Genomic DNA, 20064 nt, shown 5'->3' with positions numbered 1-20064 from the left:
CTCCAGTACTGTCAGAAAGAGGTGAAATACTTAGGACATTTGTTTGAGAGAGGGTCCAGGAGAATATCGAAAGAAAAAGTAACAGCTATTTTGCAAATGAACCCACCGATAACAAAGAGAGACGTCAGGATGTTTTGGGGAATGGTGGGCTACTGTCGCCAGTGGATACCCAACTTCTTAATTATCTCTAAACCATTGATAAAGCTGACAGGCAAAGAGATTAAGGATGAACCGTATACCATAACCCTATCCAAAGAAGAGCTTGAGTCATTTATGGAAATGAGAGAGTGCATGTGCAGGGCACCAGCTTTGGGTATGTCTGATTACACAAAACCTTTTCTATTGTTTTGTCATGAACGTGATGCTTGTTCTTTGTCTATCTTGACACAGGTGCATGGAGGTGCAAACCGCCCTGTAGCATATTTTTCAGCTACCTTGGACCCCTTCGCAGCAGCCATACCGGGTTGTTTGCACGCAGTTGCAGCAGTTGGTCAAAGCCTCACGCAGTGTGAAGGCATAGTGATGGGACATCCCTTGCAAGTAATGGTTCCACATTCAGTTGAAATTCTGTTAACTCGAACTAAAACCCAGCACATGACAAATGCCCGACTTACCCGATATGAGACAATCATTTTGGGGTCGCCTAATGTCTCACTTAAGCGATGTACTGTATTAAACCCGGCAACTCTACTTCCTGTTGAAAGTACCGAGGTTAATAATGAAGAGGAAGTGGAGCATGATTGTCTTGAGGTAACAGAACTATGTACCAAGCCCCGACCTGATATTCAAGATACGCAGTTAAAAGAAAATGACAGCATTATGTTTGTTGATGGATCCTGTTTGAGAGACTCAATCGGAATGTTGAGAGATGGTTACGCTGTGTGTACCATAGCTGGTATCATTGAAGCTTCCTGGTTCGAGAGAGTGTATTCTGCACAAGTTGCAGAGCTAATTGCCCTTAGTAAGGCATGCCACGCAGCTGAAAATCTGAGAGTCACTATCTATACTGACAGCAGATACGGATTTGGAATTGTACATGATTTTGGCCAATTATGGTCACAGAGAGGTTTTATGACCTCTTCTGGTTCTCCTGTGAAAAATGGTGAACAAATTAAGGATTTGTTACATGCGATTCAGTTACCTCTTGAGATTGCTGTGGTGAAATGCAATACTCATGTTGAGTCACAAGATTTCGTATCCATGGGAAACGGCTATGCAGATCAAGTCGCAAGGTTTTGCGCATTGAACTTTATATCATTCAAGGATCAATGGGAATTGTTGCCACAAACTGAAAATGACACATGTTTGAACTTTGCATTAAGGGTCGTTGATACACTAGATGAGCTAAAAACACTACAGGGTCGTGCTAGTAAAGAGGAGAAACGCTCCTGGCAGAGAATGCAATGTGTACAAAGGGCTAATGATTTATGGGTCTCAGAGGAGGGAAAATTGGTTTTGCCAAACAGTCTTCTGCCACAATTTGCGTGGCTTTATCATGGACAGGCACATCTTGGGAGAGATGCAATGATCAGGTCATTCAAGATTGACTGGTTTAACCCAAAATTCAGACATGCCGCAGAGGTTACTTGTCACAGGTGCATCATCTGTCAACAGATGAATGCCAGAAAAGGGACTGTGGTAACTTTGAGCCACATAGGGAGAGCTGCCGGTCGATTTACCAAGATGCAAATGGATTTCATTGAAATGCCTATTTGTGGAGGATTGAAATACGTGTTGGTGATTGTGTGTGCCTTTAGCCATTGGTTTGAAGCTTACCCCACACGTAGAAATGACAGACTCACAGTTGCAAAGCTGCTGCTTAGGGAACTAATACCCAGGTTCGGGTTTCCAGTCTCTATAGAATCAGATAGGGGCAGACACTTCGACAATGAGGTGATTAAGCTCTTGTGTGCTACGTTAGACATCGAACAGAAGCTGCATTGTAGCTACCGTCCTGAAGCATCAGGATTAGTGGAACAGATGAATGTTACCTTGAAGTCGAGAATGGCAAAAATTTGCACAGCTACCAATATGAAATGGCCAGATGCATTGCCCTTAGTGCTGATGTCGATGAGGAACACCCCTGATAAGAAGACAGGACTATCACCCCATGAGATCCTTATGGGTAGAGTTATGAGGCTGCCCGCAGTGCCTGCAAATGCTCTTGTGAATATCACGGATGATATGGTGTTGGACTACTGCAAAGGTTTGGCTGATGTGGTTCCCTCTTTTTCCCACCAGGTGGAGGCCAACTCATTGCCACCGATCAGTGATCCAGGTCACAATCTGCAAGCCGGTGACTGGGTGGTTGTCAAGAAGCATGTAAGAAAGTTGTGTTTGGAAACGCGCTGGAAGGGGCCATATCAAGTAATACTGACAACAACCACTGCTGTGAAATGTGCGGGCGTTCCAAACTGGATACATGCCAGTCACACAAAGAAGGTAACGTGTCCAACTGATGAGGAACTTGAAGTTTCCGACTCAACAGTTCCAGAGAAGGAAGTCTCAGGGCCTGCAAATAGCCAAAGGGGAACTGAGACTGTATGAGAGCCCACTGAGAACAGCCTAGTCCCTCAAACAGTAAAAGAGTTTGAGAGAGATGACAATGTGCCTATCTCAGTAGAGGCAGTCGGAGAACTAAATCAAGGAGAGGTTCTCCCAGAAGTAGACGGATACGGGCTAGAGCTTGAACCTGTTACAGATCCAGAAGAAGAAGAAGGAGAAATAGTAGAGAGAGATCAAAGCACACCGGCATCCCCTCAGCCAGTTGCAGGTCCATCAAGAGAAAACACCATAGCACAACAGGAGGGTGCTGTTCAGCGTCCTAAAAGAACAAGCAGGAAAAAGACACATAATGGAGATAACTGGCCAAAGAAGCAGGCTGCGAATGAAAGGGTCATACCAGATAAAACAATAACAGAAGAAACTGATACATCCCGAATAGAGGATCTAAGTGAAGGAGAATTGCAAGGCGAACGCAGATTGAAAAGGAAAAGAACCGCAAATAGAAAGTACTCAGGTCCTGAATGGGCATATGCAACAACATCTGAATGGCTACAATAATTTCTTAGTGTTCTGTTTTGATCGAGAAGTACCAGGCCAATACTACGGTACCTGAAATCAATTAAAAGAAAGAGACTTTGTTAAAACTAAAATTTGAAATTGAAAGCTGAAAAGCTGAAAAGCTGAGAAAGAGACTTATAAACTACCGGATGTGACGCTGATAACCTGAACTGACTTTGAAAACCCAATTATGACAAGCTGCTAACCTGATTGACAAAAGGGGTCCTGGAGTGAGTGAAACGCTGTAAATACACGCAGAGAGAAAGAGACTTTTTGCATCAAGAAAAAAACAAAAGTTTTATATCGTCCTAAGTTGATTTTTGAAGTTATACTGCTATCTGATTCTTTACAGACATGGCTTATAATAGAGGTAGTAACAAAAAGGGTAAGGTGTGTGGTTGGTTAAGTCTTATATTAGGTATTGTGTGTGCAATAATAATTGTAGGTGTGATTGTGGGAATGCGTTGGTTGGATAAGAAAGCAACTAACAATGCTTTTCAACCTGAGACTACAACACTATCACCATGGGAAAAGTTTGAGCAGGATGCAAGACACTTGCATGAGGGAACTAACTCAAAAGGGGAACTTTCCACTAATGTCTTCTATCGCTTGCTGAATGAGTATGTTGAAACCATGGATGCGAAAAACTGCTATGTGTGCACAAAGATTCCTTCATCAGTGCAAGAAGAGGTCACCTATCATAGCTTGCCACCAACATATGGGATAAGTTATAGTTTGCTACTAACAAGATTCTATAATCAAGAGCATTTGCAATATTTGTATTCAAATTTGGATGTAGTGTTTTCCTTTCTGCCTGTGATTGAGTTTCTGAACAAGTTAGCTAAGGAGCATAGTATAAAATTAGTTAGAGGTTTCTTTGAACCAACGCTTACATTTGGGACAGCTTATGCACACCGCAACAATCTGACTTGCTTATTGACACCTGTAGAGAAAAGCTTTTTAGATCACACTGATGATAGATGCAAAGCGTTGAAGGAAAGATTAGAAAAGGGGTTAGAAAAACGCACATATGCAAATGATTATGCTTACACTGCAATAAAGACGCAAGGCAAATTAGCTATAGATGCATTACATGTAGGAAGGCTTTGCATATATAGGCCGAAATCTGAACATGACACTTTATTTGTGGGAACGAGTGAATGCAGGCATGTGTTTTTGTTTTAGAGTAAATGGACATTCATGTTAAATGGACAGGATCCAGCGATCCCTGGGATCTATTATATCTGTGGACTTAATGCTTATTACCATCTCCCTAAGGGATGGTATGGGACATGTTATTTGGGAATAGTTTCCCAAAGATTTACCAGATTGATGACTTAAAGCAAATACCTAAAATGTCTGAATTACAACATGCTAGACAAAAACGAGAGACAGCGGCTGCTGTCGTTGGTGACATATTTGGAGCCATAATTCCTTCAGTAGGGGTTATCTTAAACTCCATAAAGATTCAAAAGTCGTCTACTATTGTGGATAACATGCTGACAAATTTTACAGGGGCTATACTCCTGATGGATACTGAACTTGCTGCGGAAAGAGCTATGACTCTTCAAAATCGGCTTGCTTTAGACATTCTTTTAGCAAAGAGCGGCGGAGTCTGCAAGATGCTCAACGAGCGTCATTGTTGCTCATATATACCTGATAATAGTAAAAAAGATTAGAGGTATGCCTACTAACCTAACTAAAGATAGTGCAGATTTGAAGGATTTGAAGGAACCTGGAGTGTGGGAGAAAGTGGGAAAAGGAATTGCCAGAGTAGGGAGTTGGTTTAGCAATATTTGGAATGGGGTACTTGCAAAAATACTAGGGGGTCTATTAATTGTTCTGGCCTGTTTATTAGGTTTATGGGGGGCATGCAAAATCAATGACAAAATTTAAAGAAATTGGACGAAGAAGAATAAAAAGAATGAAGAAAGTGAAAGGGAGAAAATGTTTAATGAAATTTGGGAAAGTTCACACAAGGGACAAGATGTTGAAATGCGCATTATGCGCAAGGCGAAACATTAAGTGAAAGGTCAAAAGGGAAAGGTTTGTGTGATGACGAACGTCATCAGAGGAGGGACTGAGAGAGCATAGTTTATATAATCTATATTAACATGAAATGTTTATGAATTAATGTGTGATAATACCGCATAGAAACTGTAATAATAATTTTGCTTAAATGTGCAGCTGAAATGCGACCATGGGGAGTGGCCGCCAATGTATACGTGGACTAATAATGATCACTAAAAGTTTACGTATTACTATTATATTAAATACGTTTATACTAATCATTAATAATTCTATCTTTGAATTTGTGCCTAATCCTTATAGGCCTTAAGTTAGCATGAGCCGAGGTTTAGCTGCCTGGCTCTCATATTAAATGTATTTTTCCTATCTTGCAGTGTGCTGACTCACAAAAGGACATGAACTTTGATTTTTTTCCTTCAAACCAGAAGACGAATGCAACCATGCTAGATCCGTTCCCATGAATTCTTCCATTGCTTGTAGGATGATATTAAAACAAAATGAAACAGTGTAGATTAATGTAATGTACAAGGTCATTCAAACTGGTGAAGACAATGGAGCTACTCACCAAAGATGTGCAAAGAATTACAGAAAGATGAAATCATACCGGACGTACCACCTCTGAAGATATCGATTAAGGGAACCCATCGAAGACTTGTAAAATAATATGGGGTGAAGAGTTAGGTGACCTAATGTGTTTTCTGATAGGTTAAAGATAGTGGGATATAACAAATGTCCAATAGAATCTTGGGGGAATGTACAACAAAAAAGGGATAAAAACCCATGACACAGGGAGCCATTTAGACGGGTTAGGGAATGCTATTGATTTTATCCAGAAACTTTGTCACTCTGTTTGGTGACTGGTTGCTTTACTAAAACCATCCTGGCCCTTAGATTTGCCCATATTACACTTCACCTCCTTATGAGGAAAGTACCCACTTTTGCCCCGGAGCTGAGTCCTGACTGATGGCAATTTGACTGATGTCCTGAAGACGAAGACTGAACCTGTGCGCTGACATAAACTTTGGAGGGTAATTATGACAATGCAATTGTGATTTGTCTGTTTGCTTTTCCTTTCTAGGTACCAACTGCTTACGTTTGACAGAGACCATAGCTAGATGTTTTCCAAATTGGTGTTCTAAACTGCTTTGCATGAAGCCCAACATGCCAATGCTAATTAGTGGTTAGGACAGGTGTTCACTAAACTGACGCAAATAGACAAACGACCGAATCTATGCTTTGTTGAACTGACGCATTATTGACACTTTGCTAAATTGATCTATGTTCAAGCTGTGTTATATTCTGATGTTTGTGATTCTCGCCTTAATGAAATGTTATCAAAGTTGCCATATCGTGACTATGCTATTATGTTTCTTGGCGTTGAGATTAACGCATTTGCTCTTAGATTTGTAACCAATAGGGAATAAAATGTATAAAATTCTACTAAACTGGTGTGGTTATTCATGGCTGTAAGGTCATGGTAGAGTTTGGAATTGACTAATGACTTTGAAATGTATTGTTACGATAAATGTTGATGACATTATTGATGTATTGATTGACATATTGATTAGTTATCTCGTCCTAAGGTGTCTCTTAACTGGGTCAAAAGATTCATTGGCCTAAAACGAGTCCTGATGTGTAATAAATTATCATAAAGGGACGCGTTAACACCACGAAAAAAGGAATTATGAAGATGATGGTGTACCGGGTCAGAACTGTGACAAACATATTAAGAAGAAGGTTATTGGTCCAATACGAATGGATATTTTAGCTGCAGTAGATGGTGGTGGTGGTAGTACTTTGTTTCGGTCAAAAAGGCCATAAAAGTAACATAAAACAGCAAAATACATTATGAAAAATGATCACTTAGGGCCAGATGCATCAAGCTCCTGGTTTGCATTTCTTAAATAGCTATTTTAGAAATGCAAAATGGGATGTATGAAAATTGCGAGTCGGTAATAGCAACTTCTTAAAATTTGCAATTGCAATTTGCGAGTTGCAAATCGCAAATTGCAAAAACAGCAATCTGGAACAGCCTGATGACATCACAACTAGGAAGTGAGTCAGTCCATGCCGTTTACAGAAGCCCCACCCACAGGAGCAGGCAGAGAGGCCCAGACAAGCACCAGGGAGGCAGTCTTGAGAGCCAGCCAGGACCAAACAGGATTATGGCTACTGATGGGAATGTGAAGGAGAAAGGAGACAGGAAGCGCAAACTCAAATTCAGTGAGTAGGAATTGGAGGTGCTCACCGAGGAGGTGGTCAGGAACCACGGCAAACTTTTTGGGAAAAAATTCACTACAGGTACCAGAAAGTGAGAAGAGGAAACTGTGGTCAGACAGCGAGACCAAAATATGCGCAGTGGGTGTTGCGCAGCGCTCCGTCAAGGAGATACGCAAGTGATGGTACGACTTGCGTTCATGTGCCATAAAGAGGGTAGCAAGCAGGCTGAAGGAGGCAAGGAACACCAGAGGAGGACCACCCACCCAATGGAAGACATAGTGGAGTCGACACTGCTTCCTGAAGCTCTCAGTGGTGTCACTGACATTGACACCTCAGGCACACCCAACACTAGCAAAGGTAAGGGCAGTAATGATGTGTTTCCCCAGGTGTGCATGTACAAATGCCCCTTAGAAAATAGCAATGGCACTATGCAGTGTGATAAGTAGTCAGTGCCACATCTTACATATAACACAACAATGCCTTATGGGAGTGGTAGTCCACACCCCTAAAGTGCAACTACCACATAAATAACAAGATAAAGATAGTGTAAAACCAAACAGAGAAACAACACAAAAGACTCTCAGTGATACTATGCCAGTGTAAATTTAATACTCTTACGCATTTATTTGAGTACTAATCCAAGAATGGCATGCTGCACATTGTTGTTTCAGATGTTCCTTGCCCTGATGCATCTGAAGGTGGAAACGTGGGGGATAGCGAAACTCAGCCACAGTCCGACTCAAACACGAGTGAGTCCTTCATACAAGCACCAACTAGACACAGGGCAAGAGTGCTGCCTCTCCCTTAGTATAACCTTGACTCTGATGAAATGCTGAATGAAGTACCCACACCACCCCCAGAGGCTAGAAGCACTGACAGACAGCAGTCCCTGCCCCAGCATCAGTACACTCCCCTAAGGAGGCGTCATGAAGCAGGCAGACATTGCACAGAGGAAGGTGAGGGCCCATCACTGTTTGGTGGCCTTAAGGCTTCCATGCTGAAAGCGCAGCGCCTGCAATGTAAACACATGAGGTCAATGCACAGACAGTTGGTGTCAATCGATCATGACAATAGCACAATGCACAGACAGTTTGAGTCTTACAATGACAACATGGGATCAATGCACAAGGAGGTGGATGCACTCGATAAAAACATGGGATCAATGCACAAGCAGTTCCAGTCTCTCAATAAAAACATGGGATCAATGCACAAGCAGTTCGAGTCTCTGAAGGAAAACAAGTGCAAGCTTCATGAGGGGCAGCAAACAGCAGCAGAAAACGCAAAGGAGATGACAAACGCCATTAGGGAACTCTGCACGGTGATGCAGCAGGAGCATGTCAGCCACCGTAGGTGCCATCACCAATTGATGGGCCGTTTGGATGGGTTCTGCAGATCTGTCAATCAGCTCACGACCACAACTGCTTTGGTATCACGACGTGCTGTAGGCATACAAGTGGAGATGGCACATTTCATTCAGGACGTTGCACAAGGATTGGTGCAAATCGCCAATGTTTTGGAGACAATGCAGACAGCACAGAGTGCTACAAACAGTGAACTGGGTGGTGTGGATAGTGAGGAGCTCTCTAGCCTCAACAGTCTCACAGTCCCTGTAATGGATCCTACGCATCGCAGTACCAGACAAAGTACTGTCTTGGAACCCGCAGCAAGAGGTGCCACAGAGACCACTGAGCACTCAAGTGGAGTGCGTGGACATAGAAAGTAATGTTGAGAGGTACAGGGGACTTGCATATCATGTAGCAAAGCAGTGATACTATGATGCTAATAGTGTGACACTGTAACTAGCACCTTTGATACATCTGGCCCTTTGACTCTAAATCACAGAATAAAACACACATTATTATAAAAATTAAAAATATAAAAATAATTCCCCCCTAGAGCAGCATGCATCAGGCATACTAGTGACATAATACAGTATACACATACATGGCTACCACGGTTACACTGAACGACCAAAATGGATAGCGTGCAAATGCTACAGGCAAACCTATGTTAACAATTTAAGAAGGGGAAAAGGACTTCTATCAACCAGGTGTAATAACCTCTATCCACATTTTGTAACCTGTGGTGATATAACATAACAGGGCCATTGAAGATGGAAGAATACCAGATAGGGTCACAACAATAAACACTATTCAAGGGACAAAATAAGCAAAAAAAGGCTATCATACAAGCTGAAAATGTGGCTAGTGGCGGATGGTACAAAAACAGCTTATGATATAACATAAGCCCCAATCGTTTCTTGGTAACTCTTACTGTGAGTATGGATCTTCTCATACAGAAAACCGTTACTCTTGTATGAGAGCTGAAAATACAAAGAGGATGAAGTAATGCAGAACCCCAGATTCCACCAGAAAGGTTTCAGTCATTTAGTTCTAGCACGGTTTATGCAGCGGGCTGCTGAACAGAAAATGTTTGGTGGTTTCCACCTGGTCCGGGCATAAAATAAATGTTTTTTTGGTTGGGGGAGCCTTATTCCAGTTACAGATGTAGCTTTTCAATGCCAAGGAAAAAAAACCTGTACTTAATACAAAGTGTTTCGGTCCAATGTGAATTGACTTCATCTAAGTAAACTTCAAAGTTTGGAGAGGCTTTTTGGTCATGAACCTGCCAGTAAGGCTTTTACTATTTGAGGTTCTTGTATATTCGCCATTTATATGCCCCCAGAAAAATTTCTTCAAGAAAGGTTTTGAGGAAGATTTATATAGAAATGGTTGAGGCACATAGCTTCTAAGCCCAAGATATAGAGTCATTTTTAACAAAGATAAACCACGGGGTGATCAAGTTGCTATCCAGCAACTCAAGTTCCCAGAGGCCTTGTCTATAGGTTTCCAATTCCAGAGTAGACCAGATCCTTACCCAATAGACCAAGGGTAATAACGCTGCCAGGTCATCAATCCGATTTATGGCCATATCAAAATATAAAGGTATAAGTGAAGTAGACCGGAGTAAGCAAAGTAATGATCTTATAAAACGTTTTTCTCTAACAGTAAGGGAATATAAAGAAGCCATACCCAAAAGCTCTTCCCTATGCAGTGCAGCCAGCTGAACAGCAGCCCTATACACTTCACTCCTGGGATGACATTCCGCTGGAAGGTGACCCTAAGCATCCTTTCAATAATGGCTGATTTGTGCAAAATGATGGTCTTACTCTTTTCAATGTGGGGGGACCACAACAAGGTTCTACTTGTTCTGACACCCCGATAATAAAAAAGCTTAACTTTCTCAAAGAACACCCCCCCCCCTCAAGTCTGTGTGGTCTTAAGGTTTTGTTTTTCTGAACATTCATCTCTAGCCCCCTAAGATTACATAAATCTTGGAATTTATTTAATAATTTCAGAATTTCCATGGAGTTCAGTGAACAACAATCTGGGGGTAGAAATACCACTGAATTTGGGGGCATCATGGATACAATCATTTAGATGGTTAAATACATCATTCATATACAGGGAGAAGACTGTATGCGCGAGGATGCATCTTTACTGAACACCTGGGGTGACACTAAACCTCGCAATTAGCTCATCATCCTTGCCACACCTTCCTTGAGCATAATAGTTCTCATGAAGTTGTTCCAAAATCCCTACCTAGGCGGGAGGTCCCCTAATTGATCTGAGAGAGTCCCAGAGACAAGATCTAGGAACTAGATCAAAATCAGCCCTCAGGTTGATGAAGGTGACATAGAGATGGTCCTCTGAAACGTAATATATTTCCAAAGATTCAAGATGAACATGAAGACTTGGTCCACTGTTCCTACCTTGGATCTGAAACCGACCTGAAAGGGGAAAAGAACATGTTGTCAAGAATCCACTCCTGAAGTTTGGCTAAGTCCTGATGGGAGAACACCTTTTGAAAGATGTCAATTAAACTTATAGGCCTATAGTTGCCATTGTCAGATCTGGTACCCTTCTCAAAGATTGGTATAATAACAGCTTCCCTCCAAGCGTAAGGGAGAGAGGCTCCTGCCATGATAGCATTGGACAAGATGTTTATGTAGAGGGCCCATACGCCTAACTCTGAATGGTACAAATCACATGAAATAAAATCAAGGACAGAGGCTTTCCCTGGCTTCAGGGACACTTTTGCCTTTTTGATGTCAGCCAGGGACAAAATTCTTCGCCAAACACAGTTTGATTACTAATAACCTGTGTTTGTGACTCAAAACTGACAGGGATCCAATCCAAGGAAGAGGAAGAATATAGCTTAGCTAAATGTTGGACCAATACTTGTTGTTGGATGTGATGTACAGTCTGGGTACGAGCATCCAAGCTGACATGAGGTATTATGTGCCAGAAGAAGAGGCATCTTTCCTATTGGAAGCTTCTGGCAAGCCTTGCCAGTTTCGATCATCCCACCTCCTTTTGCAAGCTGAGGCTACATCTTATAATGGTACCTGGCCTCACAAATCAATGCAGGGCTTAGAGATTTAATAGCTATTAACAACCAGGTTTTGGCCTGTCTACAACCCTTAGAAAACCAAGGGACTGACTTGGTGGCACCTCTCTTCAAATTGAAAGTACCCCTCCTCAACCACAGAAAGATGATTTAGGGAGCTAAAGAGTTGGTTGTGGATGGTAGTAATAGGAATCACATGTGGATCAATATCCTCATATTGTGAAAGAATTGAGGCAAAAAGATTGTAAATGAAAGCAAGACACATAGGGCAAGCAAACATTCTTGAGCACTTAACAGATGTGGCTCGCGGCTATTGCAGGGGGCGGGGCGGCACGTGGGGGGGTGGGGTGCACGGGGAGTTGGAAATATTAATAGAATCTAAAAAATAAATAAACTTACCTGCATGCCGTTCTCTGCCGCTCGTCCGTCTTCTCTGCAGGCTGCAGGTACAGGCTCCCAACCTGCCTTGTGGCCAATCCTGGCACTGCTCAGAGCAGCATCAGGATTAGCTGGGAACACCGCTCCAGGGTGCTCCCAAGAAAACTGGGAACCTGTGTAGGCTGTCTCCAGCCCAGCAACTGTGTTGCTGGGCTGGAGAGAGCCTACTGTGCATGTGTATTTGGATGGCCCTAGATGGCCGGCCAAACATACATGTGCAGTGAGGGGGAGTGCTATGTACTCGCCCTCCCTGCTCGTCACCCCATCCCCCCTCCCTTTAAAATAAATGATAATAAACAAAGTTTATTATCGTTTTCTTTTAAAGGTTTTGCAGCTGCTGCTGCTGGTGGCAGGGCAAGGCTCCTCTGCCCTAACAGAAGAGCTGTCCCTGCCCACAATAGCGTTCTCACATGCTCTGTTCTGATTGGTGGAATCAAACAACCCCACTTTTAGCATTAAATACAGATAATTATGGTCACTCTCAACTCTGTCAGTTATACAGAAGTCCTCCACCCTATCTCATAGATTGAGAGACAACATTATATAATCAATTCTACTTTTCAATGTATCTCTATGAAAAGTTTAGGCTCTTCCCATGTCAGAAGTTGCCTTACCATTCCATGCCCACACCCTGTGAGCAATCCCACGGCAGAGTAGTATTTCAAAGGGGTTGCAATCAGTTCTGTGATAGCCAGAGCTTCACCTTTGTGTTTGGTGACTAACGTGATAAAATCCAGTGGCTCATAAGTAGTACTAAAGTCACTAGCAAGAATAAGTCTGGGTTTGTAGGGCAGAGACTCCAAGTGGTTGTCTAGAATACTTAGTGTACAGAACCCACTATTATAAGGCACACTGTGCTTATAGATGTTAATTATGGACCTGTTACTTGCCCTTACAGGCACCCCTAAGACATTGAGCAACTCAATGGTCAGCTGCTCGATGGCCCAATTAAGCAAGATTTTTACCCATTTCAAGAAGCTCTCATTGGGGCTGCCAGACACAGAGGGAAGCACATTCACTGAATAGGTGACATACCCCAACCTACGGATCAGCTCTAAAGCCCAGGTTTCCTGAGAGAGACAGAGATTGAAGGAATCAGTATAGTCACCCCAATGAGGATCAGCCAGCTTGCTGCACATCCCTGCAAGATTCCAAGAAAGAATCTGCAGCAGGGCGGGGATTCCGGGGTTCTCAGTCACAGTACCCAACAGGTGAACATTACCCCTTGGAGCAGCATGTGCCTCTAGCTGGGATACCTGAGCTACAATGCCAACTTCGTTTGGGACAGACATGGAAGGGTCAAAAGCGGCTATGGGCTAGATTTAATGAGTACCACTTAAAAGGCTGTTCCTTCTTAGAACCATGTTCCCCCAGACATGGTCAGCCAGCAGTCCCAGAGCTGTTGCAGAGTCTTGAACGACCAGTACACCCTGTGCAGTTACTGAAGATGAGTTGGATCCCTGTATTCGTAGCACAAATGTCTTGTACTTCAGTTGCTAACAGGCCATCTACAATCTCTTTAGAATGCGCCGCAACCTTGATAGTATCTTACGATCCTTCCTCAGGAGTGCTTCTGCAGGCAGTCACAATTTCCTGCATTATAATGAAATTGTATCTGTACTTCTTAGCCAATGTAATACTTTTTTACATAAAGACTCTGGCGGTCATTCTGACCTTGGCGGGCGGCGGAGGCTGCCCGCCAAAGTCCCGCCGTCAGGTTACCGTTCCGCGGTCGAAAGACCGCGGCGGTAATTCTGACTTTCCCGCTGGGCTGGCGGGCGGTCGCCTTCAGACCGCCCGCCAGCCCAGCGGGAAAGAGGCTTCCACGATGAAGCCGGCTCGGAATCGAGCCGGCGGAGTGGAAGCTGTGCGACGGGTGCAGTTGCACCCGTCGCGTATTTCACTGTCTGCGCAGCAGACAGTGAAATACATGTAGGGGCCCTCTTACGGGGGCCCCTGCAATGCCCATGCCAGTGGCATGGGCACTGCAGAGGCCCCCAGGGGCCCCGCGACCCCCCCTACCGCCATCCGGATCCCGGCGGTCGGACCGCCGGGATCTGGATGGCGGTAGGGGGGGTCGGAATCCCCGCGGCGGTGCAGCAAGCTGCGCCGCCGTGGAGGATTCAATGGGGCGGCGGTACACTGGCGGGAGCCCGCCAGTGGTGCCGGTCCGACCGCGGCTTTACCGCCGCCGTCGGAATCCCCATTGGAGCACCGCCGGCCTGTCGGCGGTGCTCCCGCGGTCCTCCGCCCTGGCGGTCTTTGACCGCCAGGGTCAGAATGACCGCCTCTGTTCTCAAGGCATTCTTTCCCCAGTTTTGGTACATTATTGTGAAATTTGGATACCCTGCACTCTAGTCTAAATATGACTCCCAACTTAGGTAGATCTACAAGCATCACTTGTCAGTAGGCCGCCCTGTACACCCCCTATAAGAAATGGGTCACAAAATACAGGAGCTGCAATTCTACTGGGGTGCAATGCACAATTAAGAAAAAAAGTATTGAAATTGCTTAGTGAAAACTTGCCCATCACCCTCCCCCCCTTTGTCTACCCTGGTACCCGGAGGTTTGAGGGGAGGTTCGGGGCAATTTGGTAATGTCCCACAGTGTCCAATGTTTTTCTTGGTCTACTCCAGCGAGGAATACCAGGAATTGGGGGATGACGGGCAAGGGAGGGCAGAGCTGGCTCCATTGCCCTGTGACTCATTGGCTTGTATTAGTAGTTTGGTAACTGTATTCAATTTCAATTCTATAATTCAATCACTACTTTTAGTCCAGCTACTTCAATGCATTGTGCAAGGACAGTTTCATATAAGTTAGTTGTTGCATCATGGGACCAGGGTATAGTAATAGCCTCTTCTTCCCTACAGGCAGGCAGTAATGTTTCTCCCTCTACAGTATCCAGTAACAGAGAAAACCTATTGAAGCAAACCACCTCAGGTTCGGGGTGAGGGGGGTGAAATGGCAAGAAAGCACTGTCAATTTGTCATCCTTAGCTAAAATTGCAGACCCCTGACCCAGACTTACAGGAGACTTGCTTTAACTGATTAAGACAGGGCTGTAGCAGGCATCGGGCATTTCCCCGGGAGGCTGGAGGGGTGGGGTCCGATTTTGTTACTGGTGGCTTGTTTTGCCAGGGTGCTGCAATATTAGCCCCCAGTAACAAAAGCAGCAATCTGGCATAATCCACTCATTATTGTTTCCAACCTCCGCGAGGCGGCTAGTCTGACAAAATTGCCAGGGCTGCTTTGGGTTCCCAGTCCAGCCATGGGTCCAGACTCTGTCAGCCTTCTTCCCAAAGATATCAGGTATTGTGTTTTTTACACTCTTTGAGGAGTCCCTACTTAAGTGGGCAAGGAAAGGATTCAATATCTTCTCTACCTCCACAATTAGATCAATAATTTGACTGAGAGCACTCAAATTCCTTACATTCCTAGCACACTTATTGGGTTTAGTGAGTGTGGGGGCAGCATCGGCAGCCTTTCGTTTACCCATGCTGTCAAAATTGAATAAAATTCTAATATGTAAACAAATCCTCCAATACCATAGGGGGTGTCCAAAAGGGCTCTGCAATCTCTTGATTCCGCCTCTGCAGCCTAGGGAAAAGACAGGCAACCAGTAAGATCCCAGCAGTAAGTATAAAACAAGCATGCACCCCACAGAATATGATGCTTAGATGACAGTACATCCAAATTAATCAAAATACAGCAGCCAATCAATAGCAATCAAATCCTTAGTCTGTGAGTTGAAGCACAAATTAAGAGGTTAGCAGCCCCTGAATTGGGCTGAAACAACAACAAAGTTAGCCATTCTTTGATCACAGGGCAGCTGGAGTAAAAGATCTACCCCGACAAATAGTGTGTAACTGTCAGAGACTGACGTGGAGTACTTAACAACACTTTTCCCTCCAGGTGGGTGGAACTGGGGACCTCAATGTAACATATGGCTTCAGCCCACAGACCAAGGGGACCTAACTCAGCCTCTTCCAGCAGCTGATGGACAAATATGGGCCAGGTCTTAGCCCGGGAACGTGCCCCAGCACAACCAATAGCTGTGGGTCTCAAAGTGCCCTTGGAGCCCAGGAGCAGCAAGTGACATGTCAGCCCCTCCTCCAGGACACAAGGCTCAGGAAATTATGGGGAATGTAGTGCTCTTCCAATATTTTGCCATTCCGCACCTGATGGTCTCAAGGCTTCCTTGTAGTGCAAGGGTGGTTGTTCAGCCTCTCCTCCAGGCACAATGCGAAAAGAGTTGTGGCAAATAGAGTCCCCAATCAATATTTCAATGCCCCGCACCAACGAGTCCTAAGGTGCTCTACTAGTGCACAGGCAGCAGGTCAACAGGTCAGCCCCTCTTCCAGGGCACAAGGCACATAGAGGAATGGGGAATGGAGTCCCCTTTCAATATTTCGGCATCCTTTGCCCACAGGTCACAAGGCGCTCTTGTATTGCAAAGGCAGCAAGTCAACAGGTCGGCCCCTGCTCCAGGGCACAAGGCGCAGAGACCAATCGGGAATGGAGTCCCCTTCCAATATTTTGGCTGCCTGTGCCTGCGGGTCTCAAGGTGCTCTTGTAGTGTAAGAGCAGCAACTCAGCCCCTCCTCCAGGGCCCAAGGCACACCGAGTATATGGAATGGAGCGCCCTTCCAGTATTTTGGCATTCTGTGCCTTCGGGTCTCAAGGCGCTCTTGTAGCATGAGGGGCAAAAGGACAGCAGGGCACAAGGTGTAGAGAGTTATGGGGAACGGAGTCCCTTTCCAATATTTGGACATCCTGAAACAGTTTGTTCAGGAGTAGATAAGTTGCATGGGCGAGCAGGGAGGAGTAAACCATCAATTAGAAAACTAGGCAACGCAGTAAATGCATTATAGTTTAGGTACAGGTAGAGTTCAGACAGAAACACAGTGATGGGGATCGAGGAACGAGCTGATCACATCATTTGTCAATCATTTCACATACAGTGTGTGAGGGCAATGAATGAAACATCACTTACAACGCAGCTAATGCAATGAAATGCATTTACCACAATACCTTTCCCATGCACATATGTGTTTACCATACATGCCTTTACCACGTAACTACCTTTACCACACATTCCTTTACAACAAATGGCATTGTAAAGGCATGAATGGTAAAGGTGTGTGTGTGGTAAAGGTTATAAAGGTAAATACAGGTAGGTATAAAGTGGGTTTTGGGGTGGAAGGGCATTTTTTGGTTTTAGGGAGGGCTTTTTGGGTGGTAAGGGCATTTTTAGGTTTAAGGGTGGGTATGGCTTTTTGGGTGGTAAGGTGTTAAGAGCATGTTCAGGTTTTAGTGTGGGTATGGGTTTTGGGCTGGTAAGGACATTTTTAGGTTTTTAGTGTGGATATGGCTTTTTGGGTGAAGTAGACATTTTTAGGTTTTAGAATGGGTATGGGATTTGGGTGGAAATTATATTTTTAGGTTTAAGGGTAGGGGTGGGTTTTGGGGTAATGAGGGTATTTTAAGGTTTTAGGGTGGGTATGGGGTTTGGGGTGGTAAGGGCATTTTTAGTTTTTAGGGTGGGTATGGGTTTTAGGGTGGTAAGGGCATTTTTAGGTTTTAGGATGGATATGGGTGTTGAGATGGCAAGGGTATTTTTACATTTTAGGGTGGGTATGGGATTTGGGGTGGTAATGGGCATTTAGGTTTTAGGGAGGGTATGGGTTTTGAGGTGGTAAGGTACATTTTAGGATTTAAAGTATGTAGGGTTTTTGGGTGTAAATATATGTATATATATATATATATATAATGTATGTTATAGTTACCTCTACTTTTTACCATGCATATGCCTTGAAACTAGACTCTTTCTAGCATGGTTACCCCCACTTGTGGCCTGTTTGCCAGTGTGTTTTTACTGTCTCACTGGGATCCTGCTAGTCAGGACCCCAGCGCTCATAGTTTGTGGCCTACAGGTCAGTGTGATTTACTGTTTTGTCAGTATGCTTGACTGTGTCACTGGAGTCCTGCTATCCAGAACTCCAGTGCTTATGCTCTCTCTGATTCCAAATCTGTACTTACATATGGGTAACCCAGTATTCCACTCCAAATTGGCATACTGGACCCCCCCTTATAGGAACCCTAGTATATGGTACCTAGGTACCCAGGACATTGGGGTCCCAGGAGATCCCTATGGGCTGCAGCATTTTTTTGCCACCCATAAGGAGCTCATACAAACACTTCTTCAGGACTGCCATTGCAGCCTAAGTGAAGCAGTGTAAGCACTATTTCACAGCCATTTTCACGGCACCAGGTCACTTATAAGTCACCTATATATCTAACCTTCAGATCCAGAATGCTAGGTGCATAGTACCTGCGTGTGAGGGCACCCCTTCACTAGCAAAGGTGCCCCTACGTCATCCAGGCCCATTTTCCCGGACTTCATGAGTGCAGGGACACCATTATAAGTGTGCACTACATATAGGTCAACACATATATGTAGCTTCACAATTGTAACTCCGAATACGGCCATGTGAGGTGTCTAGAATTGAGAAATTGTACCCCCAAACTGATTCAGGTATTGGGGGGGGCAATTCCATGCACCCTAGGGGCTCCACCATGGACCCCCAGTACTGCCATTTGAGTCTTCTGAGCTTTTCACTGCAGCCACAGCTGCTGCCACCTCATAGACCGGCTTCTGTCCTCCTGGGGCTTGAGCAGCTCAATCCCAGGAAGGCAGAACAAAGCATTTCCTTTAGGAGAGGGATGTTACACCCTCTCCCATTAGAAATAGGTGTTGCAGGTGTGGGATGGGTTTCCTCCCAGAGCCTCTGGAAGTGCTTTGAAGGGCACAGATGGTGCCCTCCTTGCATAATCCAGTCTACACCAGTTCAGGGACCCCCAGTCCCTGCTCTGGGACAAAACTAGACAAAGGAAAGGGAAGTGACCACTCCCCTGGTTATCACCACCACAGGGGTGATGCCCAGAGCTCCTCCAGACTGTCCATGAGTTCTTCCATCTTGTCTTCAGGATGTTCAGGGAACTCTGGGAGCATCTGAGTGGCCAGTGCCAGCAGGTGACGTCAGAGACCCCTCCTGATAGGTCCATACCTGGTTAGGTGACCAATCCCCCTCTGAGGGCTATTTAGGGACTCTCCTGTGGGTGTTTCCTCAGATTTGGATCGCAAGACTCAGCAGGGATCCTCTGCATCCTTTACCTCATCTTCTACTGTCGGATCAACAGCAGAACTGCTCCAGAAACTCTACAACTGCAACAAAGTATCCAAGAAGGCTACTGCAACTCTGTAACATCAGCTGCTGCCAGCAACTGCAACAGTTTCCAGGTTGTGCACACTCCAAGGGCTTCCTGTCTTTATCCTGCACCAGAAGAACCAAAGGAATCTCCCGTGGAGTGACAGAGTCACTTCCCTGCTTCAGCAGGCACCTCTCTACATCAACGATCGGTACTCTGGGTCCCTTTTCCCGACGATGAGCGTAGCTCCTGGAACACAGGTGGTAGACTAAATTGACCCTGACTGTTCAAAGGTCCCGCTCCAAATTTGGTGGAGGTAAGAGCTTGCCTCCCTGTGCCAGACAGTAACCCTGTGCCAGACAGTAACCCTGTGCAGCAAGTCTTTTGCAACTCCTAGGGCTTCTGTGCACTCCTCCAAGAAATTCTTCATGGATAGCGTAGCCCAGGTCCCCAGCACTCTATCCTGCAATGCTCAGCTCTCTGAGTTGTTCGCCAGCGGCGTGGGATCCCTTTGTGTAGTGCTACGACAATCGCCATTTGCAACTCCTCTGTCCCCGTGCTGTGGGAATCCTGTGTATGCTACCTGGTCTTCTGAGAGCTCTCTGAGTTGCTGAGAGCCCTCTCTGTCTCTCCCTCCTGGGTAAAGTCGACCTGGTCCTTCCTGGGCCCGGGCATTGCCATTTTTTATGTAACGTGA

This window comes from Pleurodeles waltl, chromosome 10, assembly GCF_031143425.1.
Source record: "Pleurodeles waltl isolate 20211129_DDA chromosome 10, aPleWal1.hap1.20221129, whole genome shotgun sequence".
NCBI classification, from domain to species: Eukaryota; Metazoa; Chordata; class Amphibia; order Caudata; family Salamandridae; genus Pleurodeles; species Pleurodeles waltl.
Note: the sequence above shows the minus strand (reverse complement) of the source record.